General features: G+C 31.7%; 1 pseudogene across 1 annotated transcript in view; it reads right to left on the bottom strand.

Annotated features, from left to right (window-relative positions):
• Positions 1 to 922: 922 nt before the first annotated feature.
• The window catches only part of LOC143223862 (proton myo-inositol cotransporter-like), a 75,882-nt pseudogene continuing 54,219 nt past the window's right edge, over positions 923 to 22,585 (bottom strand). Inside the window, exons 3-10 of the transcript XR_013013174.1 lie at positions 20,960 to 21,120; positions 16,405 to 16,619; positions 13,391 to 13,490; positions 12,093 to 12,255; positions 11,906 to 11,948; positions 8,243 to 8,484; positions 4,272 to 4,424; positions 923 to 2,415 (exon numbers count right to left, since the gene is read on the bottom strand). The product of XR_013013174.1 is annotated as a proton myo-inositol cotransporter-like (transcript). The remainder of the gene's footprint in view (positions 2,416 to 4,271; positions 4,425 to 8,242; positions 8,485 to 11,905; positions 11,949 to 12,092; positions 12,256 to 13,390; positions 13,491 to 16,404; positions 16,620 to 20,959; positions 21,121 to 22,585) is intronic.

The following is a 22,585-nucleotide window of genomic DNA, read 5'->3' as shown; positions in this document are numbered from 1 at the left end:
AACTTATCGCTGTATTAGCGGGGGGCGCGGTTGTATGAATGTTCATTCAGACTGTCAATTAATGGTGAATAAAAAATACTTGGGTAGCTATTTTTCAGTTCTTAACCAAAGTACAACTCTTGATTATATGACACACCCCAGTAAATTATACAAGAGAGCTAGGCGATAATAAATAAAGAGGCGCACGAACAGCATAGATTAATAATGTCTTAGTAAATAAATAGCCAAACCATCGAGACCTAATTGAATTTGATAAAGAATGGATTCCAGTCTATTGGAATTATTATTAATGATGCGTAAAAAATGACGGTATTTTGTTACTTGCTTCTTATTCCATTCATTGGTATCAGAGACTCAATAGTGCAACTTAATATATATATATATTCAGCTTTGTTGACAGAGGACGGTGAGGATTGTGAAAACATTCAAGATATTTTAGTTATTTCGTTTTATTGCAAACCTATTTCATTGGCTATTTGTGTTGATTCTACCAGAGATATTTAATCACCAGTTCTAGCGTTATAAGCCGTTAACTTACCTCTGACCCACCTAGGGACAAACTATCTCCCAATAATTATATTAGCCTTACTACAATCCTATGTATTCACGTATGATTTGATACCATCCTTAAGGTGGCTAAACAGCTGGGTAGTTTTCACAGTGACTTCACTGGATTATCCAATAAAACTTATACATGATATTTTATCGGTAATTCCTAAAACAGAACTATTTTCAATAACAAAATTTATTGTTAACTATTCAAAAACTATTAAGAATTTTATAAATAAAACTTTTGAACGTTCTTCCTCTTAAAGGCAAAATAGAAGACAAGACACCTGAAATTCCTTTATTACTTTTATTCAAGATATGATAAATATATTTGTGTTTCAGTTACAAGAAAAGCTACGATGTAAGAGTCTAGTTCATTAATCCGAATAATCCAGTAGTTATTTTCCACTGCTCATCAGTTGGTTCTTTAATTGATTCATACAGTTTGATTCGAAATGTAAGTACGGCTCAGTTTCCACAATCATTTTTATGACGATAAAAGTGAAGATAAAAAATTATTTGTTTCAATTTAAACCACAGCAGAAAAGGACTATATGTCAATTCAATTGTATACAGACATTTCTTGTGTTACTTACTGTACATATAAAAACAATACTTACGTGAAAGTTTCGACGCAATTTATAGCAACACCTATTTTTTTCGGTTTGATGAATTTTAAGATAAAATATATTCAGATGCTGATGAAGGAATCGAAGAGTGGCAGAGTGTAACGATTGCATTATTCGGGTTAGTATTTTGATAACTTCTTGGATAATTGAAATGTTACGCGCAAAGTAGTTGTGTTTTTTTTCTGTGCACTTAACTCCACAGCCACTTAATAAATAATTAGAATGATTACGTTATTTACATACATTATAAAATGGTTTGGTTTTTGGAATTTCGCACAAAGCTACTCGAGGGCTATCTGTGCTAGCCGTCCCTAATTTAGCAGTGTAAGACTAGAGGGAAGGCAGCTAGTCATCACCACCCACCGCCAACTCTTGGGCTACTCTTTTACCAACGAATAGTGGGATTGACCGTCACATTATACGCCCCCACGGCTGGGAGGGCGAGCATGTTTGGCGCGACTCGGGCACGAACCCGCGACCCTCAGATTACGAAGCGCACGCCTTAACGCGCTAGGCCATGCCAGGCCCCCATTATAAAATATTTCACAGGGTTATGACACTAAAGTCATCATTACCTACAACTCTGTTGGATAATTCTAAAACAGTTTGAGTCCTATGTTTCATATCTTATTTTAGTTGATATTATTTTTCTTGTATTTGTTTCTTGCAACATTTATTCAAGCAAGGATACGTTTAAGATTCTCACTGATTGAGATCGTAACTTATAGCTTACACAACTGCATTGATTATTAGCTATAGCTTGACAACAACCTCTAAAAAGCCTTGTAATAACAGAAAGTAAGTCGCTAAAGACAATTCATAAGTAACAAAGTGGGTGTTATAAATCGTGACTGGGACATCAAAACCTACAAGAGAATACGACAATCCGTGTTACAATGGATGTGTTCTCTAAAAGCCTTGCCAGCAATACTGATACGCATTTAAATATTTAGCTTTTACTTTCTCTTTTTAAGCAAACAAAATTTTGAGGCCTCGCAAATTGTCAGCTCTCGTATTCCGAGATTCGTCTACCAATCTAGATTGGTAGCCTGATTGATGCCACGAATGTGTACATACTGTACTGTTTTTTGATCGTCAGCTGTTGTCGCATCTTGCCACCAGGGATAAGCAAATAATCCCTCCACATCTTCTAGCAGTCTTTCTTTGGTTTCTGGCAACATCAGAAAAAAGTAAATCCACCCAAGGACAGCGAAACTCGTATAAAACCAGAACGTCCCTGTTGGAATTTAAATGCAGTTTTATAAAATGTATAAAATACCACATACGATCTTTCAGTTAGCTATTCTGATTTTTGTTGTTTTATGACAAATGATAAATATGTCCAGAATGTACGATTTGTAAATAAGGTATAATTACGTTCTGACGTCAATTACGTTTTTAACAACAAATAATGAAATGACAGACTATAAATAAATTAGGTTACCTTAGATCTGCTTCCAATAGCAACAGTTTGGTTATTCTGAGGTTACATTGTTCCCACAAAGCTATACAAACGAATAATTATAATTACACTTCTGTTACGTAATAATCATACCTAATAGTTGTCTAAGACGTTTCATGGTAATCACTTTAATCATTGTAAAGTGGATATTTATTTGGTTCAATTTATTACCATGTTTTCAAACATAATATTTAGAAAACAAGAAAAATAAAGTATTAGGTAAAACTAGAAAACGTTACATTTAAAATAAAACTTAACTGTTATGAAAGTAAATATATATCTTCACAGGGACGATATACTTTTCTTTACCTATTCAAAGTCTTAAGAATGTTTTTGAGGGTAAATAAAGATGTACAACATTGTTTTCATTTTAGTTTGGTGACATTCATGTGGTTGTTTAGCGTTTATTGGCGTAAATAAGCCAGGGTATCTGCGCCAAAACAACCGGTTAGGAAAAAAATAAAAGTAAAATCGTTATAAAATGTAAAGCTAAAAACTAAAGAAAATTAAAAAGCAGGTAAAAACTTCAATAGAATTTAATAAGGCCAATGGTCTTAACATTTTAAAAACACAGGTAAGGTGGACAGTGTCACTCACCATCGCCAATGTCCAGCGTCAGGGGTAAACCCATGGAAAAATGTCGAAAATAATGTCGTGGTTCAGAGTTGTAACGCCGACTTTTGTGACTTGAGTTTCAAAAAGACAATTATGTGGACCTAACATTTTAAAAGATGTTTGTTTGTTTCGAATATTCGCAGAAAAGTGCAAAAGGCCTATCTGCGCTAGCTACAACTGTGTGACATTTGACTGTCATCCGATAACGTACTCACGACTCCAAGGCGTGAAGAGAGATTTAACAGCTGAAGGATAAAAATCATAGACCCTCAGGTTCACATTCCTGGAACACTAACTACAGGTCACGTTTGACCTTTTTCTAAAAGAAAACTAATAGGAAAGTAATTCTGCACGGTATACCCAAACAACTGCCAAATGTTTCACTGAAATAATGTATGGAATGTAAGGCTACATATAACTGGGAGTTTTAGAAAATTGTTGGCAACCCATTTCATATGGTCTCACCAAAATAATGAACTCAAACGAAACACTGCTTTTGATTTGGAAGAAATTTTTACTTTGTTTTTAGAAACGGTCAATAAATGAAACACAGATCCTCACAAATGAATGTTATGTTAGTAGAGCAAAACCAAAGAAAGAAATATACACAGAAGTACTCAAACCAATAACTACCACACATTGTACCTTTAAAAGACTATAATAAAATTGCCTCGATTCTGAAAAAAAATATTTTTTTCCAGTGAATTATTGAACTTTTAGTGTTTTTGTAAGACTTTTGGGAGTAGCAATCGCTGATGGTTGATAAACACTGAAGAAATTGAAGGAAAAAAAACAGGATTAAATTACAAATTCAGTTTACAGATATCCTCTTCTCATATATAAAAAGTCTGCTACCAGAAAACCGTTCAAATAAGAGTTATTAAGTAACTACTGAAAAACGATAAAGAATTATGACTCAAAATCAACCAAAAATTTGTAACAGCCCCATATATAAAGAGGTGACTGCGTACTATCGTAAGAATGTGGGTATGAAGACTGCTCCAGTTGAAACCTACCGTATTTAGTTACCAGTTCCACAAGGTATAGAAATGTTATAGAAATACAAAGGTTGCCAAGCCAGTTGACTGATGCTGCAATGGAGTAGCACGTGCTCCTGGCCCATAGAGGATAAATCTCAGCATTCACTGTCCATGGTGTAGAGCTCATACCTGAATAACATTCAAAGTGGAAATTTGGCAAATCTGCGACACTGAACATTTAGTCTGAATAACATGTGAGGATAATACAAAATTCATTGTAGTAATTACGAAACAAATTGAACAATTAAAATGTCAATGAAAGAAATCCTGGAAATGCACAGGGAAGTTTAAACAAATGCGGCCTCCAATGTAAATGGAGATGATTTGAAAAACAAAACTTTGGAAACATTTATTTAGTGTTGATCAATTTGTATTTAATATAAGGTTCTAGAATTGCAATCGGAATAAAGTAATTTTAAAACTTAGATTAGTTGATAACAGGACAAAATATTATTATACTTAAAGCTGATTTTAACAATTCCCGCTTTCTTGTACCAGTTACGTAAATGTTACTATATTTTATTAGAAAGTTTTTAAATGTGTTATGTTTAAAATTCACACTTCTGTTTTAACTTTCAGCATTCTGTAACCAGAATCTTCATGGTTAAATCATTCACTTTATGACTTTACAAAGTAATATTTGTTCTATTTGAAATAAATCAGCTGAACTACTTAGATTTTGACATTATTCTGTTAATACTTATTAACTGACGTTAGTTTAATTAGAATCAACACAGATTTGTACGATACCTAATTAGTTTCTCTAGAACAGATAGAAGTTAGTGAAATAACTAAGATTAGTTTTAGATCTTACACAAGTTTGAGAGATAACTAATGATATTTTATTTAGAGTTAACTCAAATCAAGACTTTAACGGTGACTGACGTTCATTTAGTTAGAGAGGGAAAAAGTGGGGAGCTTTTAACGACAACTGATATAGTTTATATAGAACCGACACGAGCACAAGGTTTAAAACTGGTAACGACAACTTATATGCTTTATGTAAAACCGATACGAGCGTAATATTTAAAACTCGTAACGACAAATGACTTTCAATTAAGTAGAACCGGTACGAGTACAAGTTGAAGTTTATAAACAAGTGACGTTGATTAAGTTAGAGCCGACATAAGTTTTAAATATAACTTTTAGAGGTATCACACTGAACAGTGAGAGTAACTAACTTCTCCTCTTTATCGAGTAATACTGAAAAAACATTACAGCTAGAAAAAAATGACTCCTTACTTATACAGTAATTCTTGAAAAAACAGCATGTTGTATTTTATAACACCACAAAAGAGTCAGAAATAAATCAACCTGTTAAAACTCAATATTTAGTTTATATTCATCATTTCTGAAATAGTTAATAACTAGTAACTTCACTTTTTGTATAGATAAATATACAAAACAAAGTGACTTTGGTCTTTTCCAGTGTTCATTGTCGTGAAGTAATATTTACTTAATAAGCCTTACAAAATAATCATTATTTTTGTAATAAATCACATTATTGCATTAATGCATCTAGAGGTATTTTCTTATATCAGGGCATAGTGTTTCTAAACTTTGTAAAAAAAGGAAGGCCTGTGTTTACCTAAAGGATTAAGTAGCTGATTTTTTTCCAAGTATGAAGTGAGAAGTGCAAATCGCCTTATATGATTTTTATTTCTAAAGCATTTGATTGACAGTTTTTCAGCAGACGAAACAAGATATAGGCCTAAGCTATTTTGATACGATGTATCACATACTACAGATTAGCAGTACATGAAAAGTGCCTTAATGAATAGTTAGACTGATATTCTTTTTTCTTTTCTTTTTTTTTTTTTACTTTATAGATATATATATAAGAGTTTGTATATGGTTCAAGTAATCATACCCTTCACATATACTTAATGCTACTGACAGATGCATTACTTAGAATATTTATGACAAAAATATATAAATCAGCTAAAATTCGATTGCATTATATAGTGGTATAACTTTGTTAAGAAAAGATGATATTATTTTAAAATTGAAAGAAAGAAATGATATCGCGAAAGATGATTCCGAAAAACATATACTAAAGTTATTTATATACGTTTCAAGGCAAAATGAATACATAGTTTTAAACAAACAAGAGCTTAAATCAATGGAAAAAAGTATTTTTAAGCAACATTCGAAAATAATTATTGAGCTAAAATAAGATAAAACGACTCACTCATTACTTACAGGTACGAAACAAATTATAAACATAGAGAGATATTGCAAATTCTCATAAATATACACCAAATTCAAATCTGTATTTTAATCATTTATATAAGTATATATACATAAACCTTACAAGTTTTATTTAGATTGTGTCATGAAGTTTGTCAGTAACTATTTCAGCGCTTCTATTTATGATTTTTTCCTTGCTCGAACGTCAATTTCAGTGAAGAAGAGATGACGTAGAGATCTAAGCGTTTCTTTGATTTGCTACCCCCACTGCGTAGATTAGTTTCACCAAGTTTATGGCTCGTTAAGTGTTGTTTTAAAGAGCGAAGGAGATAAATAAACGAAGCCTTGTATAGGGGTTTAGTTTAAAATTTTGTCTGGTGTTGACGTATAGTCCATTACTTATCAACTAATACCTAAAGTACTTTTGTTGTGTCCTGGTATAATCAATCATATTCAAACACCTAAGTAATTCAGGTTATTACTAATGAGTTAAGGGCCATGCATCAAAATCAGTTAATCTTAGTACTTCATATTATATTCTAGTTTCATCCAAGAACCTAGAATTTTGTTAGGTTTCGTTACTTCTATCTTCAGTTGAGTTGCAATATTAATTGTTATTCAAATAATTCAGAATAGATTTAGTGATACGTGTTTACTTTGTTACTCGTAAGTCAAATGAGCTTGAAACAGGAACACTATACAATTTTAGCGGGGGGACAGCGGTAAGTTTACAGACATACAATGCTAAAATCATGGATTCGATTCTCTGCAGATAGCCCAATGTAGCTTTGCTCTAAAACAAACAGTATTAGACCAACTCTTTCTCAATTTGTTTCTACAAAGTTTACTCATTTAATGTTAAGTTACGTTTCAAATGATTTTGTGTTGAAGCAAAAACATTATTTGAGCCATTTCTCTCAGATAAATACCATCACTTAGTTAAACTAGAAATATAAATTTATCTTTCAATGGTGAAAAATTATAGCACCACTAATCGCAATCAAAATTGTTTAAAGAAAAATATATATTTGTTTTATATAACAATTTTTTTATATATATTTAGTTATTTTTTCAGATTTCTGTTCAGGAATATAAAGAGGAGTGTCGGCTTATTATTGATTGTTTGTATTTAAGCATAAATCTACACAATAAGTTATCTATATTGTTCCCACCATGGACACCAAAACCCCGTTTATAATATTTTAAGTCCGGACTTACCACTGTGTCACCAGAGGGCAAGGAAGAAGAATGAATCAGATTTGAAGACGGTATTTACACAGACTTTCAGGTTTAATGAAACATGCGGTAAGTTCGAGGTTAAAAAAGAAACAAAAAACCTCTAGGAGATAAATGCTTTTTTGTACAGCATTTTCACCTCATGGGGTAGTGTAAAAATATTTGTTACTAGCACGTAATGACACATCATGAACGAATACATTTATAATAGGTTTTATAAAATCAAGATTATGTTTTGATTAATGACGTAATGGAGTAGCATTAGGTTACATTTGGAAAATACCTTTTTTCTTTTCGTTATCCGTAATACAAATTCTGCAGTATGTCTCTTTAATAAGACATATTTCAAAGTCGTGTTTTTCCTAGTTTACTATTAACTCTGCCCTTTACTCTGTATTGTACAATGTTTCAGATTCTTTAGAAAGTACAATTTAAGCATAATGTTTCTTTACTAGTGATAGAATAAGATACATTTAAAATATATATCAGGGTAAACAGCCATCTTAATTTTCAAATTTTACCAGGAGCGAAGCACGTGAGGTAGAGTACAAATCCCAGAAGAATTATCCACGAATGATCTGAAGGACACCACCCGTAAGCCCACGTGAAAGGATCTTCCAAAACCGAACCATTACACCGACCTGCAGTTGACATATCAAGCTTGTCTGATCCAGCTAAAAGACAGCTTCCATTAGATGGTCCAGATGGGAGGTTGAAGAAGCAGTAGCCACAATTAAGATTGTTAACACACTGAGAACACAAGCTGTATGTATAAAATGTTATCAATATTTTCGTTACTAAATATAAAACTGTAAAATATTCATATATCTCTAGCTTCAGGCAAAATTATTAATTCAAAATACGTTAAATCCGTTATATCCTGTAGCACTGTTAAAATTCGAAACTTGGTAACATGTTTTTGAAACTTTCTTTCACGGGTTTTTAATTAAGCAAAAATATATTCAAAACACTTATCATAATTATTCAAAATGAATATAAAACTGGTAGTTCTGAATATAATTACGTTTTAAATATAGTATGTAAATTCAAATAATAAACCTTTGCCAAAATAATTAAGTTTCTAATTTTTTCTTTTATTATTAACACGTATTTACTTCTCAATCACTTGATTCTTCGATCTAAAATGTTCTCAATTTAGATGTCTTTCATCTGGTATCAAAGTGAAACAATAAAAAATTCCAGAAAAATATTTTTATATAACGTCTGATTTTAAGCTTTTTCTGAGGGGCTTTGCACTAACTCTGCCTTTTTATTCTAGAAGCTGAGATGTTGCACGAGTAGTAATGATATTACGTCTTTTTATAGTTTCTTTTACATATTTATAATTTTCATGACATGATTCCCACACACATACAATAATAGATTAATTCAACAAGGTGACTCTACTAAACAAGTAATATACTTAATATGTTTAGCTGTTTAGCATTTAAATTTTTCTTTTACTTAAACCTAATTTAAATATCATTATTTGTCTTTTAAACTAAATATTATCAACGAGTTTAACCTTAAATGTATTCTTTAGATACTTAGAATGTAAGGGTAATTTTAACCTTAACACCTCGTATACTGTGGTGTAATTTCATCTGAATTTAGTTTTCTCTTAAAAGGTATTCACAGCTCCAAATGCTGTGTTGGGAAATTTTATCTTTTATTAATGTATACTGATCTATATGAGGAACATATGGTATCAGAGCCTACAGGATTACTAATATCTATCTGAGGAGAGTGAATGTCGACTAGTTTAAAGCCAATAGCCAGAGTTCCAAGGGTCACTGCCACCCTTTCATGTAACACAAAAAATCAATGTATTAAATATTTGGTTAAAAAAACTAATAAGTATGTAATTTTCAGTAAATGTGATAAATAAACACAAAAGGAAACGTAGATCACGTAGGAAGTAGTAACCCAAACGTGTTGGTAGTTTGCCATGTATTTTGTAGTAATAAGAAGTAGTAACGGGCATAAATCTCTAAATACCTTCGTCAAACCTAACATTGGATACACTGTTCTGAAACGATTTTAAAACACCACCGGCCTATGTTATACAGATAGAATATGACTAAGTTGATTCGGATGACTTACTTTCAGTTTGTTGAATTAACACATAAGTAAGCACTATAGTAACTTGTATATACATGCTTTGCACCGTAATAAAATCACACAGTTTTGTTTTATAAGTCATGTCAGTAACCACTTACAATAACTGTGAGTAGAGTTTGTGCTAATTTAACGTATATCTGTTTGAGGTTCTTTAACCATCGTAGCTGGGTAGACTAAATTTAGATAAAATAAGTATAGCCGCTAAGACCAACAATGTCATTAGATCATAGAAAAGTATTGCAAGTATACGAAAGATCTAGGTCAGTTCTGCATTATACAACTTGCTTGCTCCGTAATAAAACAACCATATAAGGAACTCTAAGTCACATCCAATTAAATTAACTTCTTAATAAATACAAAACCTTTAACAACAACATCCTGAAATTTTCTTGTACATGTTATAAACTTTAAAAAATGTACGTTTTTCATTTCGTCACTGAAACTGCATTTTGTCTGACAGATTCACTCAAAAATCGATAAACGTAACAAAAAGGTCATAATATTTACAAATGTTATAAATCAAGATATTGTTCTAATGGAGATTCACTAGGTACATTTTTCTCGTGAGCTAGCTGCAACATTTTACATAATTAAATATATATAAAATTATTGAAGCTTTCTTTACTTTTACATTGTAACATTTTTTCAGTCACCAACATAAACCTCCGATGTCACTAATAACGCACCGAAGATCTGAAATAAAGTGCATAAAATAGGGTATAAAATTCTAAATGTTCTAATGTTACTCAGTTTTGCATTATCTGAGTAAAACGTTGTACATTCCCTGTTTTTTTTCAACATTGGGTTAACTATCCTAAGATTGAAGACAATGACAACATAAAATCATGGGTCATTTTAATAACAATGGGATGTATGATAAAAGTAATATAATGTAGTATTAATGGACTTTTTAACTAAATTCTTCAAATATGAGAAATATGTAAACTGTAATGTTTACATTAGAGTTAAGACATGAATTTACCTACCTCTCGTCAGAATTTCTTATTATGAATCAATAAAAGTACATTTTAATAAACATTAAGCAAAACAAAAACGATAAGTGAAAAGAAACGCCGGTGGGACTTGAACTTAAGACCTATAGCCCGCAGGATAAATGCTTTATTCAAGTTAGCTGTCCAAAAATATAAACCTTTCATTTTCTTCTCTTTGATCAAAAGGCTTTTAAACTATCAATATCACTACTTTAAATTGTTGTTTGATCAGACACTAAGTGTGTTTAATTTCATATAGTAATACTAATAATATATATTTGTGTGTGTATAACTACAGTTAGACTCCTATTATTGGGTGATAGTAAATTAACCCACTAATTGCCTAACCACGAAAACAAAAAATGGTAAAACGTTTAATACCTACGGTAAAGAAACCTTGTGAATGAGAGGAGACAACGATAATTTGTACATTTAGATAGTTCAAGTAGACAAAGCATTGTCCCTGTGAACTAAAGGTCCAAGGTTAAAGCTCCTGTCTCCGAGTTTTTTTTCTCTTATCGGCTTTTTTACTTAGAGTATGTTTACTTATGAGGATGTTTGGCTACAATAGAATGGCGTGAATGTCTTGCAATCACACATGTTGTGCACAGTATACGTTTATCATGTTCCAGCAATTCACTCGTTGGCCGTAAGACTACTTGTATTTTTTCCCTGAAACAAAAGTGGCAATATTCGTTCATTTTGACTACTGTTAAATTAGTTGTTTCTCTGTATTAAAAACAAACGTCTTAAGCTAATTTCTAACAGCGCTCATAGATGAGAAAAAAAAAACTATTCATGACTTAGTAGGAAGAAAGAAAACTTCATCAATTATTTTGAAATAAAATAAATTACAGCAATAGACTCTTCTCGATAAACGTGATTGTTAATTAGTTAGTTTGGAAAAAGCCCTGTACGAGGGCTTTTTGCGCTAGCAGCTCCTAATTTTGCAGCGTGAAAGCAGCTGGTTAATACCGCCCATCTTTTACCAACGATCAGTGGGATTTATTGAAACATTATATCGCCTCCACTGATAAAAGGACGAGCATGTTTAACAAAGGGTATTCAAACCTGTGACCCAAAAGTTGAGAATAAGTCGCTCTAATCACAAAATCTACAAGTGTATATCAATAGTTTAAAACGTCCAATAACACGGACGTTTTTTTACTAATAAGAAAGGCAACCTATAAAAAAAGTTTCTAACGTCCATATCAAGCTATATTCTGAGACTATACTTGATATAATGATATTTACAAACCTGCTAAACTAAATAGGGTGAGAGGCCGCCTGGCCACTTTTTCTACTAGAAATAGCCCAATAAAGAGGAAAAAAAATTAACACCAGCTGTTCCAATAGATATCTAGGTAACTGTTGATCCTCCTGATATTCCATTCATCTGGATAATAGGGACACTGTAGTACCTGAAAACAAACTTTTCAACTGAAGTCAATAAAGTTTGGATTTTTATTCTATAAATCCGTTCATTTAAAACGTATAGAATAGTATATCTCTTCCCTTATATATCTAATAAAATATCTATTCCCTTATATATATAATAATGTATCTATTCCCTTATATATCTAATAAAATATCTATTACCTTATATATATAATAATGTATCTATTCCCTTATATATCTAATAAAATATCTATTCCCTTATATATCTAATAAAATATCTATTCCCTTATATATCTATGAAAAAAAAACTATTCCCTTATATATCTAATAATGTATATCTAATATATGTAATAATATATCTTTTCCCTTATATATCTGTATCTAATATATCTAATAATATATCTATTCCATTATATATCTGTATCTAATATATCTATTCCCTTATGAGGTATGCAAATTATTTATCATTTAAGTAATCACTTCAGTAATTTATTTTTAAAATAAACAATATACGTCACGTGTATGATAAAGTATTTCCTTAATAGTAAAATTAGTTATGATACTAACAAAGTCTGAGTGTTATTTAATGCAATAAGTGAAGACGAATCCAGAAGACTCATTAGGTTACGAGATAGAGCAGTAATGGATTTGATAAACACTGATATAATATTTTTTCCTGGTTTATCAAATACATAATAAATTTATGGAACCGTTTGTAAATTGTTATCTTATGTTTAAATAACGAATAGGTAAATAATAAAAAATTGTCAGTTAGAATCAACAACATTTCTTTATCATTATCCAGTTTTTATATCGCCACATGTCGAAACAATTAATCCAAAAAATATTGCATAATTCTTATTAAGTATGAATGATATAAACTTTTGATCTACAGTAACAAGCAATTTAAATTCCAATATTGAAATAGAATAGATAGTACTGAAAAAAATATAGACAATGATTTACAATATCATCTATATTGATAATTCAAAAGCACTCTATTTGAAGTTTTAGCTGAGAAAATAATTTTGTCAACTAATAATTAGTTAATTAATATTTACATAGGAAGAATCTTCGCATCTTTACGACGCGTTTGGTAGTAGTTAAAAATCAGTTTTGTTAAAAACAATGAACAATAGAAATTCAGATGTAACTCACATAACGGTGTTGATGCCTGTAAGTTGCTGGGTGAATTGAAGAAGACAGCCAACTGTTAAAGCACGTTTAACAGCAGGATTTCTAATAATTGGTGTTGCACCTGTGAAACAAGTGAAAAGGTATTCATGCTTTCGTTTGTTTGATTCTTTTTTAATTTCGCCAACGCTACCAATAACTGTTTCTAATTTAGCAGAGTAATACTAGAAGGAAGGCAGCTAGTCATCACCACCCACCGCCAAACGTTGGGCTACTTTTTTACCAAAGAATAGTAGGATCAACCGTCGCATAATAATTTCCCCACGGTTGAAAGGGCAAGCGTACTTCTTAGGACGGAGGATTCGTACCCGCGACCCTCAGATTACGATTCAAGTGCCCAACCACCTGGTCATGCTGAGTCTCACGCCTTCTTCTCAAAGACATTATATAAAATTCATAACTTAAAGCTGTATCTTAGACTAGCGATAAATTATGTGCTTTAGACGTTTTATTTATGAACGTTTGCTACAGAAATAGGAATAAATTGTAAAGACCTAATGAAAATAAAAACTAACCTGTTTAAGTGAATAAACCAAAGAATTAAGCATATTATTTTCTCACTGTCTTTGAACTAGAATACTAGCTTTAATACACTCATATTTGGATGTAACGTCATAGTGATAAAACAGAGATTCTAAAAATAAATAAAAAAGAATGTTGGCACTCTCTCTAAAAATATATATCACAACAAAATAAATTTATAGTAGAAAAATTGGTGATTAATAACTTATCAGATACATGAACATTATATTTGTTTTTTTGTATGTGTTTTCTTACATAAAAGCCACATCAGTCTATCTGCTGAGTCCACCGAGAGGAATCAAACCGATGATTTTAGCGTTGTAAATCTATAGACTTACCGCTGTACCAGTGAGGTACTTATGTGAAGCAAGATAATAAAATACATGAATAGATAAAATTATATAATCATGTTTTGTTTACAACTCCAACTGTCTAATACCACCATTGGATAAAGCTAGTTTATCACTGATGTTCCTCAAAAGAAATAAACTTGACACTTCATTCAAAGACATTTTAATTATGGTAAAGCGCAAAGCTGCATAATGACCTATCAATGTTTTGTCCACCACGGGTATTGAAACCCAATGTTTAGCGTTATAAGCCCACTGAAGTAACGCTGATTCACTAAGACTATTGGGGTTTAAATTACGCACAGTCGTTGAAAACTCACATTTCAGCTCAAAACAATAAGATTAAAATGTTATTAATTCTACCACATGTAGCCACAATTGTTAACATGAAGTGTTTTGCACGAAAGTTTTATTTTAAGGATATGCTGTTTATAACGACGCACAAATAATTTAGTTTTGTACTCTAGCTCTACTGTAAGACGATCAGGTTGATTGAAGACCATTCACCCGACTCCTACAAATTACGTTTTTATTCACTTATAAATTCTACACTTGTTGATCCATGAAATAAATAATTACGTCGCTCTATTGTCGTAATAATTATAGTTAACTTACTGTTAAGTTAACTCTTGAGAAAAATGAAATAGAAACCCTATAACACGAGCGCTTTTGAAAAGTGGATCTTTTTAAATTTTTGGGTTGTAGGGTTTCATTTCTATCGAAACTTCTCGAACATACGTATTTTTCTAACATCATGAATATTAAATTAACTCTTTATCAAAAGAATCGTCCATGAAGAAACCAATTCTCGACTCTAATTTCAGTGGACAAAAGACTTGGTTATGGAAAATTTATGAACATATATATGTATAATAAATTAAGCCATTTAATAGATTATATGGCATTAATTGTTCTTTACTATAAACCAGCAGGTTTCTGATATCTTGTAAGAAAATTCTGTAGTTAATTTATTTAACTGAGTTTCACTGCTTATAGTTACGGTTGCAACTTTTAAATCTCACGATCCTTCAGTTAATTAGGTAATAACCTTTGCTTATTCTGAAAAAGAAACTGCCAATTCTGAATTAATACGTACATTTGAATTTTGTGTAGAATCAAGGATCTAAACTTACACAAAGCAACAGAGCTTTCAGTAAATACCTTCAATCAAATATCCTCTGTGCCATTTGTGCATTAGTTCCAAGTTCTTCAGCACTACATCTGGCCTCTTTTAATTACGTTTATATCCTTGGTGTACATAAAGTGGAATCTTTAGTTAATTTTTATTCTGAGAGAAAAAAATAAATACCACCCAAAATACTATTTTAAAACCCAAAGTTTTTGGGTTGTATTTGCAAGTTTAGTGTTTTAATTATTATATTTGAAAGTGTTTTTTTCACTGAGACATAAAACATTTTACTCAAATTTTCTTTACATTTTACTTCTATTAAACCAAATTAAACGGACAAGAAAATTTCAAAATTGTCAAACCTAGTAAGTATATTTAAGTATCATTTAACCATATTCATGTTGGTAAATAAGAAACTAGAATATTCTGTTTAAATATAGACGTAAGTCATTTAACCATATTAGTTTGTGTAATCTAGGAAACGGAACATTCATTTTAAATACAGGCATAAGTATTGTGATGAAACATCAGACTGTGTTTCAATATCTTTTTTTTCGCAGGTTTCTTGATAATTCCATTATATATGTTAAATCCGAGGTGTGTCACTTAAATAGGAAATTTTAATTTCAATGGATAAGTTGTATAACTTTTTCAAGCAGCATTATTAAAGAATTATATATATATATACTACAACAGATATAGTAAAGGAAAGCAAATGGTTTTTCAGTGCTACCATACGTTGCAAGTTCTTATACTTGAGGTTTCTCGGGCACTTAAAGTGGATCTTATTTAAAACATATCACTTTAATATTTTGGTTGTTGTCTTTTTCATTATCAAATGTATCTAATCTGGTACCCTCCAGTGGCTCAGCAGTATGTCTGCGGAGTTATAACGCTAAAACCAGGTTTCGATACCCGTGGTAGGCAGAGCACATATACCCCTTTGTGTAGCTTTGTGCTTAACTCTAAACAACAACATCTAATTGTCACTTCTCTCTCAGCTTCTAAACAATTTGTTTTGATTCTGTCAAATTCCTCCTCCACGTTCATACTTTTCTCTCTCAGGTTCTTCAAAACTTTCAAACCCTCTTCATATCTGCCCTGAGCAACCAGCCATCTCGGTAATTCCGGTATTGTAAAAAGCCCAAAAAACTGAATAAAAGAGAGAACTGCTGCTAATCCCAGTATAAATCTGAAAAAAGCAAGTATTCCTTTCCTGTTTAAAATTACTAAAATATACGGTGTTTTCCTTTCGATACGATGGTAAATTGAAGATCTCCAACATTAACATACTTCGTGCCTTCAAAGTGATAAATAGTCCACACATTTCTCGTAAAAAGAATAGCGCACAATTTTATAAATCTAAGTTTTTACTTCCGCGATAAAGTATTTTAAATTAACTTTTTAATTATATATGTTAATAAAATCTGATTAGAGCAAAATAGTTGCTTAAACAGTTTAGTAAATAAAATAACTGCTTTAAAACGTGTTTAAGTATACTGTATGTAATGTCATTAAATAATACACAAGAGCATGAAAACATTTTCTGTGGTTAAAATACATTGTATTTTAATAAAAAAAATCATTACATAAACTGTGGTAGTGGCTAGAAACATAACTAATGACTACTGTTAATGTTGAACATACCACCTCATGTTGTTGTCGTTTTGAATTAAGCAAAAAACTACACAATGGGCTATCTGTGCTCTGCCCATCACGGGTATCGAAACCAGGTTCTTAGCGTTGTAAGTTCACAGGCATACCGCTGTGCCACTAGGAGGCATCACTTCATGAAACGATTCATTACTCAATAAGCACATACTAAATGATACCTTGTTTCTTTTCAATAATGCTTTGCTTAGTAGCCAGTTAATAAAATTATTCGGAATGTATATATATATATATATATACATGTGTGTGTTAATATAAGGTTTCACTAAATATTATCATTGATATGAACCTAACAATTTACTGATGAAAACATATTTTTAATACTCAAAAACTTAAAATGCAGTTTAAAAAAATCGTTTTTCACCCTCAGTTAATGTTTAAAAATAAGTTATACTTCATCTAAAGTTTATGTTATTCTTTTGTTGCGAAGTAACGTGTCGAATATTGCTTAAACAAGTTTGTGTTGGCACAGTTAATCTTTAAAGTTGCCGAGATATGTAAATATAGAGAACTTGAACAAATGTGGCAAAATAAACATAATTGTAAATCACTAATGAAGTCATTTCTTGCCATATCAAATTTTAGCAAACTAAAATCTTCAATAACCACTAAAAGTACATCATTCACTTAAATTAAAACTAACACTAATTAAGTTTTGATCTCAAACTCTTTTATCTGTCTCCCGCTAGTATAGCGGTAAGCTTACGAATTTGTAACGCTAAAATGAGGGGTTCGAGTCCCCTTGGTGGGTTCAGAAGATAATCCGATGTGGTTTTGCTATAAGAAAACACATATACACACACACACTTTTATCTCCTACCTAAATAGAAAATCAATTATATCTTTAACTCAGATAATGTATTTTTCTCTTATCCAAATCGTAGATTGGAAAGAACTAATTGTTATCAGCACATCGAGACAATACCAAATTTCATGATACATGAACTGATAGGATTTGTAAATAGCTCATGCGATATTTTAAGAACTGGTTTGGTAGCCGTTGTTGTTCACTAGAAGGCGTCAGCCAGCATATTATCAAAACCACTGTCAAAAACAGGGCCTTGACTAGCACTTTTAAGGTAAAATTTTAATGTTAATATTTTTATGAAATTAATATCGTCAGAAGTAGCCAATAAACTAACGGTTTGAAGTACTTTAAAAATAAATGAGCCCACGACAGACAGACAAGGACAACTTACAAAATCCAAAATATGTTTATCTTCTCCTTCACTTTAAAATAAACTATATAATATTTTACAAACATGGAACTTAGTATATAACATCACAATATTGCATACTGTTTGTATCCTCTTCCATTCTACAAGAAGGATTCTAATAGCAGAAAAGTAAAGAAAAATAATGATCAATATTTTAAATCTAAGTAAAATTTAAATAAACCAGTTTGAAAAAAAAAATGTTAAAATGGTCTCAAATCCGTCCCGACATGGCCAGATGCTCAGGGCGTTTGACTCGTAATCCGAAGGTCGTGTGTTTGAATCCACATCACACCAAACACGCTCGCCCTTTCATCCGTCGGTGCATTAGAGTGGTACGGTTAATCCCACTATTCGTTGGTAAAAGAGTAGCCAAAGAGTTGGTGGTTGGTGATGACTAGGTGCCTTCTTTCAAGTCTTACTCTGCTAACTTATGGACGGCTAGCGTAAATAGTCCTCCTGTAGCTATGCGCAAAACTCAAAACAGAAAAATCTCTCAAGCCTATACATTTATTTTGCATTTGTTTTGTTTTTATATGTCTACCCCTTCCTAGTTAAGCAAAGCATGTCCCAAGACTTCTGCCATCAGTAAAATGTTGGTTTTTTTAACGTCGCAACTACTGCATGAATTACATTTTAACTGTTTTCAGTCCTGAAAAATATGAAAAATAAAAATATGACTTAGGATTTTATGACCGACAGAAACAAGAATTAAACGTTGTAATAAAGTAAACTATTTTCATGTGAACCTTGTGTTATGACATAACTCCTACTGAACAAACTGAACATTACAGCTTTTACGAACATAAGCCTAAATGGAAAATACTACAACAAGTAGTGAACATTTACACTTCATTTTCTCATTTCTTTTTAAAAGAAGTCCTGTATTTAATCTTTTATCAAGTAGTTTTTTTACCAGCACAGGCTCATAGGAGGACTATAGGTTAGCGCTATGAATGAGGTAAATGGAGCATCTAGAACGGATCAAACACCTAATTCTACCTTCATCAACCCCACACTTTGTGAACGTCGTTTTAGATGTAAGCTTAGTTTCGTAGAAATTGACTCTACACATTTGTAGTACTGTCTCTGATGTTTTTCTTTGCAAAGTAATTCAAGGTTATATATATATATATATATATAGGAATATATTCAATCAAACCACACAACAAAATGTTCTCATACAGATGACATCCAAAACTAGGGTAGTGTGTATTTTTCAACGCGTATCCAAACCATAGATAAGATACAATTAAATTCAAATTGTGTAGAGAAGGTTTGTTTGTTTGAAGTAAAGAACAAAGCTACACACTAGGACATCTCCGTTTTTTAGCATTGTAATTCCGTAGACACAACGTTGTAGCACTGTGGGGAAGGAGAGTCTTGTAGAAAGTGAAAATAAATAAATACGTAAATAGATGAATGGATAAAAAAATATACTCGAAAAAGTTTTAAAAAACGCAGCCACAAATCAAGTATCCAACGGTCATCATGTAATGTGTCCTAGTTTTTGAAGTATTAGTGGAAATAAGACCCAAATGACGTTGGGAAATGCACCGTCTACCTAGTTTAACCTCAAATTCGTCAACCTCACATGTTCAGAAAAAGAAAAAATAAATAAATATAACAAAAGGTGCACATTTGGGTGCTCAATCTCACAACGTCTTACCTTTTTAACCACATCTCTCTGTCTGCAACCAGAATTGGAAAGGAAGTTGCTCACAAAAAGAAAAGTAATACGAAAAATAATAATTTTATTTAATACTTTACATCAATGGCAGAGACAGCAAAGATGTCCTTAAAGTTCATATTCTAGCCTCAAGTATGATGTCTGGACATAAATACTAAGATGTTAAGATATCACTGTACCAAGCTCAACCTTATGCTATCACAATAGCTCCAATCTTTCACCCACTTCTATATTCGTTTTCTAAACATGTGAGGTCGGAAAAATTGAGGTTAAACCGGATAGACTGTATAGCTTTAACGCAGTTTGGGTTTTACTTCCAAAAAATCCAGGACATTACACAATGTCCCAGTTTATGATTTGCGCCCCGATATTGGATATGTGCATTGTGCCTTAAGAAATTTCAAAGTCCAGCAAAAGTGGGTTGCCATTTTTTGGTTTATGACATTCTTACATGATACCCATAGATATATCTTATGAAGATAGAGTTGACAGTTCAAATGTCCCATTTCTATTCTTTACCACAATATAATATGACTTACCAACTTTTGATATGTCAGTTCAAGAAGCTGTTATGATAGGATTAGTGTTAAGAATCGACCACATGGGCTAAAATGGAAAACGTTTAGATGATACTGTGTATTGAAAAAAGGGTTTTTACAAGCTAAAAATCGTGTTCAAACATTGATTTTCACCCAGTAAAAGCTAAACACAAAAGTCACTGCAGTGATCCAGAGAAAGCAACATGATATAACTAACATCATTCTTTCAAGTTATTTCAATGGCTGCACAACTACTGTTGCTCGTATTGCATCTATAATACATTCATTATTTTATTCTCATATTTCTTTCATCTTACATGTTTAAAGTATCACTTGAAAAACTTGAAGAAACACTGGTTAAAGTTCAACCATTTACTGCACACAAAATGTTAAACAGGCACCTGTAAATAGCACTAACCTCCATCCACTCGACTTGTTTTCAGTAAAAAGCTCCAGTAACTATCCCAGCTACAAACTGTCCACCAGTAAAGAAACATGTATTCAGTGTTACCAGTTTTCCACGGATTTCAGGCGGTGATAGCTCCGATATATACACGGGCAATGTCGTGAATATTAGACCTGAAAAAAATATATATTAGTTTAAACTTAATGAGAAAGAATTTTAATCTCTATCTCTAACGCAAAGGAATATAACTTAAGGTTGCCAACAACAGATAATTCACCAAGACATACAAGACAGACAGTTGCATTTAACGTCTTGTATAAACTTATTTAGGCCTGATATGGTCAGGCGCCCGACTCGTTATCTGAGGGTCGCGAGTTTGAATCCCCGTCTCACCAAACATGTTCGCCTTTTCAGCAGTAGAGGCGTTATAATGTGCGGTCATTCCCACTGTTCGTTGGTAAAAGAGTGGCTCAAGGGTTGACGGTAGGTGGTTGTAACTAACTGTCTTCCCTCCAGTCTTACACTGCTAAACTAGAGACGGCTAGAGCAGCTAGTCCTCATATATCTTTGCACGAAATTCAAAAAGAACAAACAAATAAACTTATTAAAAAATAAGTTTCACCACAGTATAAAACATAACACACACCAAACGGAGTAAGACTTTATTCGATGTTATGATTAATGTATTTAAAGAAAATTTATGTTATTCATTCAGAAGTGAAAACAAGAGTTCAATGATACGAAAAAAAAGCCAAAAATGATGACGTAAAACCAAAGTTATAATACTGATTTAGTGTATAGTTATTTGAAAATATTGTCACGACAGAAAGAACCAAGATTTCAATACAAACAGAAAATGTGTTCTAGCTCCTGTAATTCTAAACACGCTTCTCCCAACATATCGCTTAGCAATATTTGCGTTTCCCTGTTATTGAACCACCATATTTGAGTTAACTGTCTCTGTTTTGAAAATTGTAATATATGCACTTCTTTGTTTGATTTAGTGTAAATATATACAATAAACTATCTACGCTCTGTCTATCACGGGCATTCCGGTCTTAGATTTTGACGTTGTAAGTGTGTAAACTAATCGCTAACTCACTAAGACATGAAATATAGGTGTATTATATTACTAGGCTTTCCATCTGACTGTTTCTGAGTCCCTGTAATTAGTTTTCTAATATTTTTTTGTGTTTTGAAAGTTGTATATACGAGTATATTTTATTTGTAGCTTTACGTCTGACTGTTTCTGAGCCTCTGTAATTAACTTAATATTTTCCTGTGTTTTAAAAGCTGTATATATTAGTATATTTTATTAGGCTTTATTCTTGAGTCTCTATAATTAGTTTGCTACGATTTTTTGTGTTTTGAAAGCTGAATATATGAGTATATTTTATTAGTAGGTTTTATGTCTGTAATTAGTTTGCTAAGATGTTTCTGTGTATTGGAAGTCATCTTTATATGTGCATATTTTAAGAAGGTACTTTATATTGTTTTGTTTATAGACAAACTTATTGTTTAATAATATTTTCTCATTTTGCACAAACAATATCTTTTGTGTAACAAAACCAGAAAATAATTTGAAAATAAAAAACTACAATTCATGTTACCGCAGCCCACTTTAAAGCGTACTGCACA

This window comes from Tachypleus tridentatus, chromosome 8 (assembly GCF_004210375.1).
Source record: "Tachypleus tridentatus isolate NWPU-2018 chromosome 8, ASM421037v1, whole genome shotgun sequence".
Classification (NCBI taxonomy): domain Eukaryota; kingdom Metazoa; phylum Arthropoda; class Merostomata; order Xiphosura; family Limulidae; genus Tachypleus; species Tachypleus tridentatus.
The sequence above is the reverse complement of the archived record's forward strand: the minus strand, read 5'-3'. Positions and strand labels throughout refer to the sequence as shown.